The 17,735-nt window shown below is 52.5% G+C and overlaps 1 protein-coding gene and 2 long non-coding RNA genes across 4 annotated transcripts in view; all 3 read left to right on the top strand.

The window, feature by feature from the left end:
* The first annotated feature begins 1,352 nt into the window (after window positions 1-1,352).
* LOC143428914 (uncharacterized) lies at window positions 1,353-10,930 on the top strand. The gene is made up of 3 exons (XR_013102486.1): window positions 1,353-1,614; window positions 10,151-10,249; window positions 10,772-10,930. It is a non-coding gene; the product is annotated as an uncharacterized LOC143428914 (long non-coding RNA).
* A 19-nt stretch (window positions 10,931-10,949) lies between these two features.
* On the top strand, window positions 10,950-12,606 carry LOC143428913 (uncharacterized). Its single transcript, XR_013102485.1, has 3 exons — window positions 10,950-11,173; window positions 11,250-11,528; window positions 12,515-12,606. It is a non-coding gene; the product is annotated as an uncharacterized LOC143428913 (long non-coding RNA).
* Window positions 12,607-12,680: 74 nt separating this feature from the next.
* Mdr49 (Multi drug resistance 49) overlaps window positions 12,681-17,735 on the top strand; it is a 38,628-nt gene continuing 33,573 nt past the window's right edge. For both annotated transcript variants that reach the window (XM_076904349.1, XM_076904347.1), the window contains exon 1: window positions 12,681-12,794. The gene's annotated coding sequence lies outside the window, so the exon portion shown is untranslated. The remainder of the gene's footprint in view (window positions 12,795-17,735) is intronic.

The following is a 17,735-nucleotide window of genomic DNA, read 5'->3' as shown; positions in this document are numbered from 1 at the left end:
AGCAACAACGCTGATTCGATTTCCCGGTTGAAGATCGCGCCGCGCGACGTTAACACGGAATTGGTGAGCGTTACGTAAAAGCCTGTCCCGCGTTCTGCGCGGATTTTACGTAAGTATGGATCGTAGCTATTAAAGATAACGAGAGACACTTGGGGCTCTGTGTTTCCTGGCGTTCTGTCGCGGCGACACGAATCGATTTGCCGAAGAAATTACCGGGAATCGTTCGCGCGGGCAGATTTATTTGCTTTGCGATTCGTTGCGCGAGCCGCGAGCGAACGGTTCTCCTGGAGAACCGTCGACCTTGAACGTCGCGAGTAGCTACGATAGACTACATGGAAACGATTATGCACGTTGTACCGGGAAACGCGATAACACCGTTTCGTGCAGGCATCTGCATTCGTTACGTCTCATACGTCGATCGTGTATTTCTTTCGATTTTCAGCTACGATCGGGATCCCTTCAAACCAGATAACCGTGAATCATCGGACGAGTTTAGTTTCCGACTATTTAATCGTATCTAGAATTTAGTAGGACGGTATTTCACGTGTAATCAGATCGAATCGAGCGGTTGAATCGGCTCTCTCCCATTCATCGCATTCCCCCTCGCGATGATTGTTTAGTCAGCTGGGAGGCGCGAGTACTCGCTGAATTATCGCGATTATTTATTATAGCGAATATCTGAAATCCGAATTACGTAACGAGCGCACAATCGCGCGGAAATTTTATTGCGAGCACCACAGCCGTGCTCCGTTTTTCCATGCGCTCCTCAACCGATCGCTCCTCGATCGCGTGGACTCGAAAACTCTCAAACAGCAAATCTTTTTCGTCCACCAACCCATCGACTTATCGCTCGATTGCGTAACCAGTCGAAAACCCATTGTCGCGTCTACGAACCGGCGATCGCGAAATTCCGAGTCGCCTCGCGGCTCGACTCGCTCCGTCGAACGTTTTTCAAACATTCTCTCGATGAGTCAGCAGTTCGTTTCAAAGATTTTCCACTCGATCTCGTTTCTCGTTTTTCGATCGACGGATACACACGAATCGCTGCCCCTCCCGCCCCTCCACGCGATCCTCCGGAGGATCGACTATCGAACCTTGTCCGACGAGTCGGACGGCACGGGGTGGAGAATTCGGAGTTCTTTTTCGTGGCACACGCACACAGGCGCGCGAACGCGTTCCTTCGTGCACGGTTCCGTGGCGGAGACCAGCGGTTATGTACGAAGCCAGGCATACCACCGACAACGAGCAGACTATAGGCCACGCGTACACAGAGGCACGTTACACACACACAGAGACACGGAAAGAGAGAGAGGCAGGCACGCAACATGGCAACCATGGCAGGTCGTAGACGATGATTATATGTAGTAGTTCCACTGGCAGGGGATCAGTGTAAAACGGCCTTCTGTCTGCAACGTGTCGATCGTTGTCGCTCTAAGCCAGTCTATTGTTCCGCAGTGTCGCTACAGTTCGTTTATAAACATCGTTCCGCGGCCTGAGAGAGTGGACGTTGTTCCGACGCCACGGTTCCACGGCCAGTGTCGTTCCACGAAGCGTCGTCGCAGCCAATTCGCTGTTTAAATCCGCTGACTGCCGCGGTACGGTGGAGACAAAGAGGTAAATGGACGGAGACGCGGAGGAACCGCTAGAGCTCGACTACTGCGTCCTCCGTGTCGCGGATTCACGCTACTTCCGGTAGCATCGTGTCCCTCTCTGAAGTTGTCCGTCGTAGTAAACCTCTGTTTAACGTGGAAATCGTTCGCGTCGCATGGATACACCCTTTTCGCTACGTTCTCGACTCTCGTTCAGCGATACCAACGATTCTCGTTGAGTACACGAGACATCTACGCGTGGCTTGGTCTCCTCGTTAACGAGACTCTTTATCGTACGCACACGAACGTAAAGCTCGAGGCTCGTTTACTTTCGTCGCCAGAATTAACGGGTCTCTTTGATAGCCTTCCAGAAGTTCCGCTCTGTTCCGCGAATGCTCGACTCTCCTCGATGCTCGTTGGACGCGCCGCGCGACTCGCAGATGCAGGTCCAAGATGGAACACGGCGTTGGTAAATTTCTGTCGAGCGAGCTCCGCAAAAAAGTCCTCGTCGTCGACTATTTTTTTCCCCAAGAATGAAGAGTCACGCGCGCTTGTTACGTTCCCTCGACGATGTACGAGGCCCCTTGTTTACGTTCTCGCTCGCGTGTCGGCTGTTTTCGTGGAATTTAAATGTTGCACAGGTCGCACGAAATCAGTTGGCGAGCGCAGCGCGCGAGCAGGTAAAACGTAGCCTCGTCTCTGTATCGTATTCGTGTACGAGCTCCCTGCGCAGTTGGGTCGTGTTTGACCTGGTCGAGTCAGGTAGCACCTGGTGTCACCGTGAGCGGATTTTCAGCTCGAATCCTGTGCGCGTCGTCGTTCGTTCCACTCAGAGGTATCGATTTTCGCGCAGCCCGCGCGAGGGCGCCTTCGATTCGAATCTCCCGCGCTCTGCACCGCGGTCGTTCCTACGATTTCGGGGTCACTGTGTTATTTTTCACTGCTCGACGCGGTCGCTGCCGTCACTGATCGCGGGATCGTACGATAACCGGTTTCGTGAAAAACCAAACACAGCAAAGGTCATCGCGATTGGACCAGAGGTGGAGAAACACGCCAGCCGCAGTTCGCTAACTACGTCGAACGCGATGCTCGCGAATCGTTATCGATCGATTAGAGAAATACGACGCAGATACTCGCAGGAGGTAGGAATCGGAGGATCTCGTTATTCCGGGCCACGAAACCTTCCGATATCCCTGGATCTAGACGCGCGAGGGGGAGAGTGGATCGTGCTCGAGAAACGCGTACCTGGACAAAGGTTTCATCGCGCTCGCTCGCGGACACGTACCAGGGCTGCGCGATACAAAATGCAATAGATGTATCCCGAATAGCGGGCGTTCGAAACGAAGCACCCTGCACGGGGCTCCTGGGGAACGGCTAGCTTGCGCACATGCACGCTGATCGCGTTTAGCGCCGCGGACGTGTAAACATTCGCGATCCTTTACCTGGCTAGGATTCGTGCTCGACTCGACGCCATCGCGGGAAATGAAATTCCGCCAACGGAATTCGACTGGAGTAAAATAAACAGACGTCGCATAACCGATTCTCCAGCCACCCAGCTTCGCATTATGGGCATGCAGTTCGACGTCGCGAGCCGCTCCAAAACGCGAAGCGAACACACGTTTCGCGCGTCCTTCGCGCAGAAAATAGCACGTCGATGTTACAGAATCACCGCGAGATGAGAAAACTGCGCCGCTTCTGCGTTCGCGAGGCTCTTCGAATACATTTTTCAACGTCGAGCGAGAAAACTGGAGTCGTACGACGACAAGGTGGTGGTTCTTGGTTACTGGCTAGCATATTTTGGAGCACGAACGAGCGCGAATATTCATGACGATAGCAACGAACAGCCAGGAAATTGATAGAATACCTCGAGGAACAATCGAGCGAGGCAAGGAAGCGGAGTCGCCACGGCTCACCTTTCGAGAACCGAGCACGTCCCGTTTATCTGGGAACCCGCGAATGCTTGCGTCGGTTCGATAGCGGGGTACAAAGGTAGCTGCCGTGCCAGCCACGAAATCTCCCAGCTGAGCCGGCCACGCTATTATCTTAAACCCACTATACTTTACAGCAGCGTAGAACACTCGAGATTCCAGTTTACACGTTTATTCGCCGCTTAACCGTGGCGGAGGTGTCGCGTTCCACCCCCGTGCGACGCTCCTTTTTTTCGCCCTTCCGCGCCTGTTCGCCGTATTCGCGAAGAAGATGCTCTGCTCGAGGGAAATACGAGTCTCTGCGGGTCGTATTTCTACGCAGAGACGAGAGACTTAGACGCCGTGGCGCTCGAATGTTTCACTTCGCCAGGAAGCGTTATCGCTCTTCCCCACTCCCTGTCCAGGCTCCGCGTAAACGTTCCCTTCAAGGCCTAGGCAGCATGGCGTCGGGTCATCTGCCATCGCCCATCCGCGCATTCTTCGCGCTGGTTCTCTCACGGCGAAACATCCGCCGCGCGTTTCACAGACGCGCGCATACGCGGACTTCGAGTTCTTCTTGCTCCTCGACTAACTGCCGAGCTCGCAAAAAAAGATCTGCGCCTCCGGAGAACGCGCTCTCGAACGCTTTATGTAAGCGGTTGGATATAGAACCGACAGCAGCTCGAGCGTATTTGCATGCGAACTTTGTCTGTCGGATCCCGTTGACACACGTACGAGTAAACAGAATGAGAAGCGATATTAGAAGAAGCTTGGAGCGGCTGGTTCCACAGGGCTGACCGTTTTCCTCTCGTTTATCGCCTTTGATAACCGCGCGCGTCCTCGCTCTCGCAGGTAATCGAATCCGATTAAGCTTGTCCCTGGGAACGCACGTGAACGCGTGCTCCGTTCGTTCTTTGTCGTTCCCTGTGGATGAATGGCCGCATATTTTCCCCGCGGAACTACGTATTCCGGGAAGTGACGGTTTTGCCCGCGGAACGTGCCTCGCATGGGCGCAGCAGACCCGCTCTTCGTGCGTTCGCGCGTGTCCACGCGCGTGTCACCGCGAACGGGTTATTTCTCCGGGTTACACAGCCGCTCCTCTTTGATCGTTCGAAAATAAACGCGCGACAGAGGTGAGAAGAGATGCGAGGAGAGAAAAGAGAGCGTACCTCGCGAGCACGCTGCGAGGCCACGTGCACCGGTCACGGACGATCGCGGAAAGTTTCGCGATGTCCCCTTTTCGTTCGAATGCGAACGCAGCTCGCGAACGCCTCCGTGGAATGCCATCCTCGAGGGATGGTTCACGCCGCCTCGAGCGGAGGCGGATGAAATTCTACGCGAAGCGATCGAAGAGGTTCGAACCCCGACGCGAGCATCCGTGCAATCAGTTCTAAGCGATCTTGAAACGTTGTTATGTAATACATGGGTGTGTACCGTTTACTTAGAGTCGAACGGGAGCTACGACGCTTGCTCTTTCATGTTATCTAACCGAGGCTGCTAACTGGGGTGTTTGCTCTTTCGTAACGGGGTGATCGGTTGGCTGGCTGAACGCTACTTTAGGCTGGAGCGATCGCGTCGAACGTTAGAGAACCGCTAATCCACGAACGATTCGACAGGACGGAGTTACTTTCATCAGGGACGACGCGAACGCGCATGGCGAACGGACGTGGGCGTCGAGAGTAAGGGTGGCTCGAATACGCCAGGGACCATTGTTTGCAAATCGAACGAACCGTTGTAGCGATTTTCCGTCGAAGGCAATGGCGCATTATCGGTTGCGAAATTATTTAGAGAATCGAACTCCAATATCGGGGCAATATTTCCCGCGATAATGAAATTTGTTTCCACGAGCCGCGTTGAGGATGGGGGCGGCGTTTCGTTAGCCGTGAAATTTATTTATATCCCGTGTTTCGCCGGCGATGCATCATTTCGCCCTGCGACAGAGTAATTAAACGACATTTCCGTGGCGATCGCGTGCCGGCCCTCCCTTTGACCGTGGCGCGTTCGCGCGTTTAATTCAATTTTTAAAACGCGCCCCGCGCGCGCCGAGCGGAATAAATTAACGAAAGCGCGGCGATTAACCGGGCAGAGGTTTATCAGCGTACGTTTGCCAGGGGCCAAAATCTGTGCTGGGCAGCCCGGACTACTCGCTCGTTCGTCGAACGGAATGGAAATCGCGAGTCCTTGAATCGTCTCGTCTTTGTTTCGCACACCAAACACGTGGCCTCTTTATTACGCGCAGCGGAGGCTGGTTGAATAAGCGATTGGTTTCGTCCACATTTGCGTATAATAACACTGACGTCAACGATTCGAAATAAAGTGCCACCCGTTCACCGCCATTCACGTGCGAAGCATAAATCGTGCGCCTTGCGTAACCCGTCTCCGTTCAAATAGAAATTAACGAGAAAAGAAGCGTCAGAGGCGGTTCTCCAAAATGGTGCGCAATCTTCCGTAAAAGTCTCCGCTCGCGTAACGAAAATAGGCTTCGCCTCGAGGTGAACGTGTTCCTGGTCGTTCGCCTACTCCATTGTCGAGCACCCTGTCGCATGATCGATGCATCCGCCGCCGTGTCCGACTTTCGCGTGCAACGAACGCCGTTTCCAACCTCGATCGTACCCTATCCTTTCGCCGCTATCCGCGCAATTCCTCGCTCGACTTGCCCGTCTTATTATGAACGCTGATAACGCGTGTACAGCGGGTGAGTCACGGTGGTAGATAAAAAAAAAAATGTGAACAGCCCCGTCCCTCCAGGGCCGGTAATGGGCCACCGCTTTTATTGCGCGTCGTGGAAATGACGAGCGATCCGGGCACTTTGTCGGCGGCTTTCGTTCGCGCTAACGCGCTCGCCCCGTTCCGATTAATAAATAAAACATTCGTTCTGCACGGTTTCGCGCGAAACCTGAATAATGCATCCAGGCTGCCAAATTTTCTGCTAAAAAATTGCTTCTCGTTCGTGACCAGAATATAATATAACAATTACACGCACGTAAATGGCGTGGGCGTAGAAATGAATAAAACAAACCTGCTGCGTCGGTCGTACCGGGGAAACCGATAGCGAAATTGAATAAAAAATTGCTGAACTGCTGGAGCTCGATCTGGCTTCGCTCGATCTGGACGGATAATTAGTTGGGCGACTCCATATTGGTTCCACGAGCGTCGAACGCGATATCTTTATCATTTTTCCCCAGCTGTGAACGACGCGTTAACCCATGGAAGGTAACAACGTGTACCTCGAACGCGTCGGTTAATTGTCGCAGCTGATTGTTGGCTGCAAAAAGAGGGTACGCTCGATTACGAAGCAGTTACGATCTTTTTGCTCGCAGGAATCGCGTATCGATTCGATGACGCATCCGTCGCGTTCCCTGAAGCAGTCGTATCGATTTTCTACCCTGCCAGCTGTTAGTCCTGCACAATTCGATAAACGTCCCTGCCAAACCGCTCCGCAGACATCGAGTACACCCCATTTACGACAATCGTTGCCTCTTGGATGACGTTCGTTCGGGTGACTCATTAAATACCGAACGATTAAGATCGCGTTCCCTATTGGTAACACGAGCATCGACGATTTTACAGTTCTTGCGGGCGAGCTGATAACTCGCAATCTGGTAGCCGAGGTTCCAATGTCTCGCGCGGTTTCCGTTTGTCAGAGTCATGCGAGAGCTCGCTATTTAATTTCATACGAGTGGCATGCACGATAATATCCGCTGGTATAAACGATCTGGCATTGGCCAGGTATCGTTCACCGTGTCGGTTTCACCGTTTCGACTGTCGTAAGCGGCGCCTGGTCGATCGATTTTACGTCCACGCACCGTGGAATTAACCCTTCGTACGCAATTACGACTGTGCACCGAGCAACGCGTCGCCCCTGCGGCCCTCTCCCTTCCTTCTCGAATGTCCTTGTGCAATTTTAGGTGGATCGATCGAGGAGTTCCGCGCGCGTCCTAACGGTTGCCGTGTTGGTACGCGCGGTAAGGGCACCCTCTATAATTCGCGCCCCCTTGCATGTGTGCGGCCAGAAAACAACCAGTGGGAATGATATCCCCGGATCTAGTCGCGCCTGTGCCTTCGAGCGATTCGTGTTTCTTGCGGTGAAATTCCCTGAAATCTCTCCACAGCCTATCGATCCCTCGCGAGGTTCAACGGTTTCGCAGCGGACCCCTCCACTTCCGTTTCCAATTCGCTGCGAGGCGCTTCCGCGCGGTCTATCCACCCTGTCTCCTCGACGAAGTTATCGTACCCCGCGAGCCACGCGTGGATTAATGTTTGCTTACGAAATTCAAGTACCTCGCGGTTCTTCCGTTCGGCCGGCAGTTCTCAACAGCCGCGTCCGCGGTGTTTACGAAACGTCAGCAGGACGGACGTCGAGTCGTCGACGGCTGGAATTCGCAGCGTCGCTTTCGATGAATCTTAAAATCCCCCACCGTTTCGAATAAACTCGGCGAGCCTGGCGGGTATAATCCACAGGGCGAGCCAGCGTAACATCGAAAACTTCTCTCCTCGCGAAACAATCCTCGCGGTTCCCCAATTAAGACAATCCTCTTTGTCCAATTCCACGCGTTGCGTTGTCCTGAAGGTCGTAAAGCGGAATGAAGGAAGTTTCTTGGCGGCCATTAAGGCAAGTTGAAACGGTCTGTCTCGCCAATCCTAACGTCCGCCCGGTTTACCGTCGCGCGTTTTTTTTCCCCCCGGAAACGGTAACAGATATTTAAACCGCATTTCAACCGCGCGTTCCACGCTGAAAGCGGAGAACGAAAGCTATTCGTTTCTAGCAACGATTCCTAATCTCAACGCGCGATTACAGAGTAGCGAGCTCGCAAAGTTCGCGAGGTTTAATATTGGTAACACGAGTCTATATCAATTGGTACGTCGCAGGCCAAGATACAAGGGCAGCTATTGTCCGCCCTCGATCGATCGCCGCCAGAACCAGCAGCTACGATCGGTGTGAGCGCGGCTTTAAACGTACAACCGGGAGATACACGATCGATCGACGGCACAGAGGTCGACGTACTCGCGTTAGCTTGAACTTTCATGAAATTTATTGTCCCGTTCTTAGAGGGAGGAACCATCCCGTCCCGTGGAATCAGCGGCGCGCTACTTTCGACGAAGTTGCGCGACGTCCGCGGTTTCTCTCGTCCGTGGAAGGTCAATTAGCGGTAAAAATTTCTGGTGAAACGAAACGAAAAGGGTCAGCGACGGGGAGGGAGAGCAGCGACTTCATAAAGTTCGCGGCTGCGGAGTTTCTCTTTTCAATTCCCCGCGGAGTCGAGCGTATCTACGGGCCTACCAGGCTCCATTTTTTATCGGCAGCGTTACACGGCTCGTTTATCTTTTAGCCAACAGGCATTAATATCCTGATAAGATTAAGGTTCACCCGTCGGTCGAGCGAACTCTTCAGCCGCCACGGGGGAAACGGAAACCTCGCCGCGGACCGTCGTGATTTCCTCGTGTCCTACGACGAAACTGATCGCGTTCCGCCTCGCGTTCTCACCGTTAGCCCACGTACGGAGCCGACACGCGTGTTTGAAATTCAAGTGTTTTCGTAGCTCGATGCCAGTGTTTCGTTCTCTTCCACGTAGCTGCTGCCAGACAACCCCGGTGGCGCCAAGCGAGCCGGCTAGACGAGCGTGTATGGAAACTAGCGGCTCTCAGAAAAGGGAAATCGCTGACGGGGCGCGCGCTCCTCCTCTTTTTTCCTGGCGCGACCCGCGGCTGCCAAGAAACCCACTTTCTCCGAACTACGTAACTTCGTAGGTGCATCGCGTCTCCCGTCGCGCGCTAGGAAACGCTCGTTTTATAGACCCTTCCATAATTAACCGCGATCCGAGAGCGGACCATTTTTTATTAAAAACGGGAACGTTTCCTACAATCGTGCAGCTTGGTCACGTTTCAAGTTTCCTGGGTTGTAAGCTTCTCTCTGAAAGTCACAGCTGCCTCGTCGACCACCCCTCGAAGGAGCAGCTCTGTATTGGTACTCGTTAAAATGATCCTTTTGTAAGGTAAATGGTTGCACGGATATGTATTTAGGAGAACGATCTGTAGGGGATGAAAAGACCCTTACGAACGAACTTCCGTGTTTCGTTCACTCTGGGTGGTCGAAATTCTCCGCTCGCGCAGGGGGGATCTGGAATTCGCCACTCTGGAACTACATTCGCTCTTTTTTCGCCGTTGTCGTCGGACATCGAGATGGCAAAAGCAACGCGGGGTTCCCGGATGATTGATAGGAACGTGCTGCGGCGCAACTCGCGTCTCGCGCGGGGGGTGAAAATACGAGCCGGGCTGGCTGGAGCGAGACTCGCGCTCGAGCCGCGATTCAGATGCAAATGCGAACGACACACCCGTCGGCGCAAACTTCTGAACGGTTCCTCCCTCGTCCCCGAGATCGACGCGGTGACTTTCAACTTTATCGCGTCGCGCGTTGTTCCCTTTGACAAATAACGCGGCGTTACGATCGGGAAATTGTTGCGCGTTTGAAGAATCGCTCGCGGCGTGGCAACGATTACGATGATTAAGACGAATGCGCTCGCGTTATCGAGACGCATCCTCGACCTTTAATTTTTCCTTCTCCCCTCCCTCTCCCCTGGTGTTACACAAAGATGTCGAGTCGAGTCGCGTTCTTGGAAACGAATTATTGACACTGACATTTTTCTGTTTATATAGAGTATCGTGCTCGTTAATGGCTGCCAGGGTCGTCGGCTAGAAGCCGTTCAGCGAAGTTTCGAGCTGCCAGTGCGATAACACAGCCCGTATCCGATGAGTGTAAGTATCAATGGATCGTTCCTCGCATCTGGACTCATTTCCGATCCGCGAAATCCCGTTAACCGTGTGAAGTACCGCGGTTTCTATCCGCGATCGGTTCGTCGACCCGCTCGACCAGTCGTTCGACTACGCGTTGGCGATATTTCCGCGCGCGTGTCACGCGATTCCAGCGTCGTCTACCATCGATCCTTCTCCGATGGTTACTCGATTCTCGCGCAAGCGAGAACGCGGTTAAAGGGTTTCCCAATGGTACGAAACGCGCGCGAGTTTCGCGTCCGCGTCGAATTAAAGCGGCCGCTGCGAATTAGGTCCAATAAAGCGTTCGAGGCGCGCTCGTTTAGGCCTCTCGGTCCCGTGGAAGAGGCGCGTAAATTAATTCGAACCGTCTCGGAACTGTTGCGTCACTTGGACGTCGCGCGACACACCGTGTAACCGTGAAAAAAGAAAAGGAAAAAAGCTGATCGTCGCTCGGATAATCGCGGGATCTGCGTTCCAATTGTTAACGTGAGCGTTGTTGTTTAGGTTAGATCGGCAGGAGGACATATGGTGAAGCAGAGGAGGTTCATTGGGAACACGAACAACAAGATGATCAACATACGAGAACATTTATAGGCTTTTCGTATAGGGTGAATTCGTTGGGATTAGGAATTTAGACAAGTGTCTATAGCAACGTCGTGCAGAGGATCTGAGAGAGCGCGAAGGATCGAGGTACGCATGCCGCAGGAAACGCGATAGAACCGGAGGAGCGACGGACGAATAGGAGAACGCAGCTCGCAGACCAGGTATCCCCGAGTGAATGTAAAATAAACGATCGGCTGCAGATTTTTCAGGACGGCCGTCTCTAGCTATGGTCAGCCACCTTGTCGACGGCCTGATTTCCTGTTTTTACGTAACCCCCGTGAGATGTTTGATATCCGCGCGCAGGTAAGTGGAACGCTCATGATTGCTCGATCGAGCCGTCGAGACTCGGTGAATAATTCATGTCGTTCTTTCGTTTCAGATCCGATTTAACGTGCGCTCGTACGAGGACCGAATTTAGAAAGGCTTTCGTTTCGGGGGCGTGTCGAAGATAAATAATATTTCGAGTAAAACGGCTGAGGAAAGCGAGAGAGAGAGAGAAAGAGAGGAAATAGAAAAGCGAAGGAATAAGACGAGAGGAAATACGCAAGGGAGTACACGATGAGGTGTACGTAACACGCAGAAAGAGATTGATGCAGTTGTGTTAGGCGCGCTCGATTCGCGTAGCCATTGCCAGCGAGCTGGTGCTTCGTTAGGACAGGTACATCCGAGAGCGATCCGCGATACTTTCTAATGGCTAACCGAGGGAGAAGAGGGTCACAGATTTATCGCGAGGTTTCTCGCCTACTCTCGTCTATCGTTGGTAGCGATTGCGATCCGCGGTGAAAGTGGGTTTGCGCGACGTACGATTACGTTACCAGGGAGAGAGAGAACCCAGTGGAAAATTTATGGCGACCAGACGAGGGGAACGGGCGAGAGAGGCGCGCGAGAGGCTCCTCTACGCGATCCTATCTCGTAGGCGCGATCCTTTCCACGATGCAACCGCGTCCGCCGTTAATTCTTTCGATCCTCGTTTTTTCGTCGGCGAGAACGACGCGTCAAAAGCGTACGAGTAATCCAGAGAGCGGCGCGCGACCAGAAAGGTCAGGCCAGATAAATCTACCGAACGGCCATTAGTTTCTCGCTATCTGTTCGAACGGCGGTCGGTTTCTACCTTTTTCCTTGCGAATTGGAATCGCGACGACGCGGAACTCGCGGAATTTTCGACGAGACCGAGAATACGGGCCGGAAGATGAATATTTGGAACGGCGGGGGTAGTAAAAGGCGCGAGAAGAAATATACGCGGAGAGGGGGCGGGCAGGGAGGGTGGCGGGAGAATATAGTCGTTCATATTTCATGCGAGAGATAGTCGTTGCGAACGGGTGTTCCGTCGCAATATGCTTTCGAAGCAAATGGCTGGGAGACCTTCCTCTAAATATTGGCCAACGTCAAGCTTATTCAAGAGCACTTTGTCATCATTTAACGCCGTTCCGCGACGCGCCGCGAAACGTCATTCGTTCCCTCGTTCCGTGTCACCGTCGTTGAACCGTTCCTCCTCGGGACGCTACGTTCGCGCATTCGAGGATTCCGCGGCAATGAAACGTTATTTCAATTATCCACCGGCAATTCGTTTCAATTGCCGCGCGCGTTTCCATTCCGCACGGCACGCGAGATCGCTAACACGCGCCTTTTTCCTCTTTGTTTCAGGTTCTTCTTTTTTCCAGGTTTCTTGTATTCCTCCCCCAGCTAGCTGCGACTCGAATACGCTGCAAAGAGAACAGAGGGCGCGAGCCAAAGCGAACCAGCGATATAGATTGTTCTATGCGGTGTTTTTCTTCCATTATTGCGAATGAAATAGAGAGAAAGAGAGGGGGAGAGGCGAAGTAACAAAGGGGATAGAGAATTTGTAAATCGCAAACAAAAGCCAGAGGAATTTAATTTGTTTTCACGACTCGTGCGCCGACATCGGCAGATTTCCTTCAAAATGGTGAGTACCGTAGAGCGGCGACGCTCGTAAATTTTATTTATAAATTTTCTATCGTCTCGTTCGTCCCGTTTCGTCTTTGAAACCCACTCGCTCGTTCATTCTCAAGCGAGTCAGAGAGAGAGAGAGAGAGAAAGAGAGAGAGGTGGAGAACGGAAGCGAGACAGACGCGCCAAGTGTTCTTTGACATTTTCAGGACGCAGCGCGTAAATTTGATTATAGCTGAATACAGGCGCGGAAGAAAACGGGGGAATAATAATCGTGTCGCGGTGTCACGAGGGTTTAATTGAAGCGTTCAATTTATATCGGGCATGGTAGACGGTGCGCGCTGGCAGCCAACGCAATTGTTTCGTTGCATCGACGCGGCTCATCGCGCTTAATTATAATTAATGAACCCGCGCGAGCCGCGTGGATTTGTTTCCGTTCGTCGACGATGATCGATTCGAACGTTTGAAAATTTATAAACGGCACACCTCCGACTCTCGATCGATTTCCAACGGTTTCTCAATATCGTTCCGACGGTTACAATTTTAATCTGACCTTTGCATACCGGAAGAGACGGTCAGAGGGGGAACTGAAACGGACGAGTCGATGTGGCGATCTCTGAATGGATCCACCAGACGACATGAGTTGCTCGTTCGCAAAAGTTATGCACGCGTTTATAGCCGGCTCGCGATCCAACGCCGCTTCCGGTTGATTCATCGGTTAATTCAAGCGACCACGGAATTCTCTCGTGAATTCCGCCGGAACATGTCTTATCAACTCTCTGCCAAGAACGTTATAATTATTAGAATAGGTGGGGGCCGCGAATAATCGAGTTTAGATTGCTTTTAGCGATTGGTCGACAGGGGGTTGATTGGAAGGAGTTTACGACGCTCCATCTCGATCGTAAGGGTGCACCGTTCGCCCTTTACGATTCCTCTTCGAAGCTGAAATTATTGCTAGATCCCTCCTATAATTAAGTAGAACAACGAAATCTACCCCCGTAAAGACACTCTGTTCGTACAATGGTACCAACGAGGACATAGCGCTCAGAGTAATGGTCACGCGCGTGTACAGCAGGCTCTGCTGTATCATTTTATTCACGCTGACCCTGTTTGTTACGAAACTGCATTAATTCATACGAATCAATAACGCGTGATCGATGCTGCGCGTTAATTACGAAGGACTCGACGTTCGAAAGAACGACTCTCAGCGGTCTAGAATAGAGAATACTCTCTAAAACAGAGACACTTTCGTTCCTCCTGAAACTGAGACGTTCGCGCGTGTCGCGGTTGCTCCTTTTTCTCCACTCTCAGCGGCTCTATCGAGGCGGTCGTTTCGCGGTGAAAAGAGGAGGCGCGCCGGCACAATAACGCGGAGGAAATGAGGATGACCCCGATCCGAAAGGCAAATGAAGCCGCGTTCGAGCGGGCGAACCGGGGGAGGGGCGGCCATGCGGAAAACACCGGTGCGTCAGCGGTTTTCCGTGTGCGTCCACCTGTTTGTCTTCCCGTATCTCTCTCCGCCCGCTGCGTTTTCCGCCGCGAGAGCACGATTTAACCCGGCCTACGAACCCCCCCGCCGCGGCTGAGAATAATTAGCGGTGTGACGCGGCTCGTGGAACCGGTATTAATCGGTTCGGAAATAATAGACGCGACCGTTTGCTATTTGAGCGCGAGGGGGAAGAAAGGAAAAATAAAAGGCGAACGCGAGTACGCGTTGGCTAGGTCGCGACGATAACGTCGTTTAATTAGCACGACCGCCGTTGTGACGTTACGCCAGTGGCAGCTGGGGAATGTAACGGGTAGTCGAGTGAAAACCGTCCAATTTGTCCTGGAATTTTGTTTCATTCTAGAGATATGCGTGCCCGTTTCAGCCGCCTCCGTCGCGCATTGTACGCCGTCATGGACCGCGTAGGGCTCGATATGCGCGAGCTTCTATGGTGACTGATTGGATTCGAAGTACGATTCATCGTTTGTCGCGATTCATTCCCAGGTTGATGGATCTCCCTTTTTCCCGTGCGTTTGGGATTCGAAAATGGCTGGAACGATTGGAAACGAGTCCCTCGCTTTTTTTTTTCTTCTTCTTCTCTCCCCTGCGCTGCTCGCGTCCTCCCTTCGAGGCTTCCTTCTGTTTAACGACCGTTTCGACGGATAGAAACGGGGATGCTAATAATCGACGGTTTCCGGTGGCAACGATGGGATACTTGGTAGCGCATCTGCATTGTCTCGAAAGAGAACCGTTTGATCGCGAGCAGTCGGCGCGTTCCACTTTATCAACTCCGCGTTACTATTAGATAGCAGCGTGGCGCGTGGGTAGAATCTATATTTGGAACGCGGCGTTACAAATATCGAATTTTGCTCGCCAATTTATGGGAACGAAGTCGTTACGTTCGGATACGTGTATTTCGATTCAATCTCTGCTCTCCACGGCGCGCGCCGCGCTCCTCGTCCCTGTCCCAATTTCGAGATATCGAACCCAGAACCGTGCGCGCGGTCCGTCGTGGATCACGATCGAGTCGAGCTGCAGCGCAAGGGTTGAAAGGCGGAGGGTGGGGTGGCTCGCAGCGTCCCTTCGAGACGAGAGAGAGAGAGAGAGGATTTTTGTTTCGTCGCGGACGAAAGTTACGATCGTTACGAGACCGCCGCGATGGAGGGTGAAACGCGGTCGTGGAGAACGTCCCGGTGAACCCTCGAGATCGAGCGTTCGTTCCTCGACACCGACAATGATTTTCGTCAGGCGTGGTATATAGTTTAAGCGAGCGGTAAAATATCGCCGCTCGTCAATTCGTCCGTTTTCATTGCCTCTATTTTTCACCGTTTCGTAGTAATCCGTCAATAAATCCTGCGGGAAGATAAACTGCGGCCACGGTCCGTTACAAAACCGGGGGAGTATCGTTACAAAGTGTCAGCGGCAGAAACGAGAACGGTGGGAGAAGGAAAAAAAAAAAGAAAAATAACCGAGGGAAATTATTCGTCAGACGATCGCGTTCCTTTTATCCGACGATTAGCTGGAAACCTTCGACACCTCGTCCCTGTCGTTCTGCATTCATACGCGCTGACGTTGTTATCGGCTCGGTTTTGCATCGCGGCTGTTCTTATTCCGGTTACAGCTTGAGTCATACGCGGCTGCAGTCGCCTTTGTATTCGTCCGTTCCGTCGCGATATCAGGTATGCGTCGCTGACGCGGTTGCGGAATGGGAAAGTTACAGAACCGGCGATAATTCGATTTATAAACTTTTGTTGGAACGATAAACCGCGGAACCGTGACTCGACGATACAACCGAGCGAATCTCGGTTCGGTCTATTTCTGATTTACTCGACACGGTTTACGAAATCCTCGCTGAACACGCCGCGCGCCAATATTTCGGGCGTCGTCAGGTTTACTTGAGCGCGAGGGGAGCCTCTCGATGGACGGACCACTGGCGGGAGGCCATCGCGAGCGCCATGACGCAGACGATGACCAATATTTTCACCCCTTTGTACATCTTCCATCGTACTATCGCGTTTCCTAGAAACGTTTAAAATGCCTCATCGGTTTAATTTCAGAGTGGCAAGTCACGTAACGTGAATCGCACGGTGTCGCTGTTTCATCGTGTTGCGTATGAACCCGCGATCCATGAGTGGTACGAAAGATCGTCAACGATACGTTAAAGCCAACAAACTGAAACTTCTCTATTCAATGTACTCAACAGTTCCACGACTAAACGACTCGCGAATATCGAGGAATTCGAATAGTTTAGAAGAACCAGTTTACTGAATTACTCGGTACGATCGTGGATTTTCCATCGACCCTGTTAACCCTTAACGCTCGCGTCGCTCGTTGTGCAACGGTCCAATGTCGCAGTCATCAGCTCGCTGTTAAACGATGTTAATGGAACTCGACCCGCGCGGATCGTTTACGATCGATCGATCCGCGAACGGATCCGCCTCTCGTCTGCGAGTGTTATGATTTCATTTCGGTTCAGAGGGATCGTGGTCAGGGTCCGCGCGTGATTCCCGGTGTCGTCGATCGGGCGTCGTCGAGTTCGAGGTCCCCGGGTCGAGTTTCGTCGGTCGATCGTTCAAGAATGGCTTCGCGACCGATGCCTGTCTGCGTTGGCTCCTATTTCTGTCCGCCACGGCCGATCAGCGGCGAGCGTTCGCTTCGTTTCGATAATCATCCGCGTCGATCGCTTCTCGCGGCGGAATCGAGGCTGTCAGCGAGCGATTCGCGGACGCGGATCTGGCGAGGCGAGTCTAGAAGAGTGGTACTGTTCTATTTTTTTTTTTTTTTTTTTTCCTTTTCGAGAACAGACCGATCTGACAGAGACGGATGCGGAAAGTTGGCTGGCGATTAAAGGGGATCGCATGCAACGGGGGTGGTTTTTGGAGCGCGAGAGGTGATTGATGCGAGGCAGTATGCGGGTTTTAGCTAGGTCATATGCGTTTCTTGCCGGTTTTTCTCGGTGGTACGTTCGTGTTCCTCTTTCGAGCTTCAGCTGTCGCTCTTCGTTCATACGCAAACCAGTACCCCGTTGACGTGCCAACGAAAATTATAAATTGAACAGCGGAATTTCTTAATAAATTAGAATCGTATTCGGCGACAAGCGCGTTGGAAAGAGGAGGAGTACGGAAGTAACGCGATGCCAGGCGAGCAATTCCTCCGTACTCGAGTTTCGATTTCAGCTGCACGATCGCCGTGCGTAATCCGCTTTGCGGACGCACGCGAACTTTTAATACCACGGCCCTGCCCGCCGTCAGGCCGCGCAAGTAGAAAGTCTGACCCGTAAATTCAAATCCCGAAACAGTGGGACAGCCCGTAAGGAGCTTTCGATGGGGAAAAAGAGGGGCGCAATAAACCGTGGAAGTTTAACAAGCGGAACTTTAACGCGGTTTGCCTTTAGGATAGCAGCTGGAACGGGAAAGTTGGAGCTCTCCTCTTTTAATCGTTTAACCGCGGTTACAGATCTACCTATAGGTT

The sequence above is a fragment of the Xylocopa sonorina genome, chromosome 11, assembly GCF_050948175.1.
Source record: "Xylocopa sonorina isolate GNS202 chromosome 11, iyXylSono1_principal, whole genome shotgun sequence".
NCBI lineage: Eukaryota > Metazoa > Arthropoda > Insecta > Hymenoptera > Apidae > Xylocopa > Xylocopa sonorina.
Note: the sequence above shows the minus strand (reverse complement) of the source record. Positions and strands in the feature narration are given on the sequence as shown.